Genomic DNA, 1,939 nt, shown 5'->3' with positions numbered 1-1,939 from the left:
GAGCTTCTCATAAATGGAAAGGGGCATAAGGCTAACACTAGCCCCTAAATCACATAGAGCTTTTGTAGAACAAGACTCTCCAATGTGGCATGGAATTGAAAAACTCCCTGGATCCTTAAGCTTTGGAGGAAGTTTCCTTTGGAGGATAGCACTACATTCTTCTGTCAAAGCTACAGTTTCATCATCTTCAAGTTTCCTCTTGTTTGAGAGAATTTCTTTCAAGAATTTTGCATAAGATGGCATTTGTGAAAGAGCATCAACAAAAGGCACATTTATGTAAAGTTTCTTCAAAACCTCTAAGAACTTCCCAAATTGCCTATTAAGCTTGGCTTTGTGAAATCTTTGTGGAAAGGGAAGCTGTGGCTTGTAGGGTTCAGGAGGTATATATTTCTCTTCTTTTTCTTCAAATTTCTCCTTACATTTTTCTGCACTCTCTTGTTTTTCACTCTCATCAGTCCCTTTTTCATTTTCTCTCTTCTCACTGTTTTCACTCTTCTCATCATTTATAACTTTTCCACTTCTTAAAGTAATAGCTTGACACTGCTCTCTTGGATTTTCTGGTTGACTTGGAAGCTTTCCAAAAGACTTAGCACTTGAGGAGGATGCTTGTTGTGTAATCTGGTTTTCCAGCATTCTGTTGTGTGTTTGCATCTGTTCTAGCCTTGCTTTCACCTCTCTCATCTCCTCATCATGCTTATTTTGGTTAGCAAGTATCTGTTGCAATAAAGCTTCAGTGGTGGAATTTCATTCTTGCTGTTTTGGTGGAGGGTTCATATTTTTCTGCTGAAAATTGGGCAGTGGTTGTCTATTTTGCTGATATGGAACTTGTCTCTGCTGTTGTGGTTGAAAATTCTGATTTTGAACTTGATTTTGCTGATTTCCCCATGAAAAGTTGGGATGATTCCTCCAATTTGGATTGTAAGTTTGAGAGTAAGGATTCCCCATTTGCTTGTTTCCATAATTACCAACATATGCTGCTTGTTCTCCATAATCTACTCCACAGCTGGTTGTTTCCTCTGCATAAGCCACTTGTTGTGAACTTCCAGCTGATGATGATGAACTAACCAACATACTCAAATCTTCCATCTTCTTAGCAAGGACATTTGTAAGTGCATCAAATTTTGCATTAATCATGTTGAATGGGTCAAGATCATACATTCCAGCAGCTTGCCTCTTTTGAGTTTGAGCTGGTCCTCTTGGACTACTCCAAAGATGAGTGTTCTTTGCAATTTTCTCCAATAGCTCATAAGCTTCATCTTCATGCTTTATAATAAATTCTCCTCCTGTTTGAGCATCAATAATCCCTCTGATTGCAGGAGTGACATTTGTGTAAAAATTCTGATTTATCATCCATTTTGGAATGGCATGATGTGGGCATAATCTCTCTAATTCCTTCCATCTCATCCATGACTCATAAAGAGTTTCATCTTCTCTTGGTCTGAAAGCTGTCATTTGATTCCTCAACTCTTGAGTTTTTCCAGGTGGAAAATATTGTGCAAGAAATGCATCAGTGAGCTGCTCCCAATTTGTAATGGAGTTGTGAGGTAAAGAATCAAGCCAATCCAATGCTCTATCTTTCAAAGAGAATGGGAATAGCTTCAATCTTGCTGCATCATCAGACACTCCAGGTTGTTTTTGCATGTCGCAAATCATAGCAAACTTCTTCAGGTGTGTGTGTGGATTTTCAGAAGGATGACCTCCGAATTGAGAATTTTGAATCATTTGAAGAACTCCAAAATCCATCTTGTAACTATTTGCATCAATCCTTGGTCTTGCTATGCTCTCTCTCAAGTCATCAAAACGAGGAAAAGCATGATCCATCATACTTCCCCTAGGCACGTTAGCATTAACAACTTCTTCCCCTTGGGCTTCATTTTCATTGTTTTGACCATTTCCAGCATTACCAACACCAATTCTAATTCTTTCATCAGCCATGTCT

At 38.6% G+C, this 1,939-nt stretch overlaps 1 non-coding gene across 1 annotated transcript; it reads left to right on the top strand.

Annotated features, from left to right (window-relative positions):
• Positions 1–1,360: 1,360 nt before the first annotated feature.
• On the top strand, positions 1,361–1,468 carry LOC131182639 (small nucleolar RNA R71). The gene has a single exon (XR_009150901.1). It is a non-coding gene; the product is annotated as a small nucleolar RNA R71 (small nucleolar RNA).
• The last annotated feature ends 471 nt before the right edge of the window (positions 1,469–1,939 follow it).

The sequence above is a fragment of the Hevea brasiliensis genome, chromosome 8 (assembly GCF_030052815.1).
Source record: "Hevea brasiliensis isolate MT/VB/25A 57/8 chromosome 8, ASM3005281v1, whole genome shotgun sequence".
Lineage (NCBI taxonomy): Eukaryota > Viridiplantae > Streptophyta > Magnoliopsida > Malpighiales > Euphorbiaceae > Hevea > Hevea brasiliensis.
The sequence above is the reverse complement of the archived record's forward strand: the minus strand, read 5'-3'. Positions and strand labels throughout refer to the sequence as shown.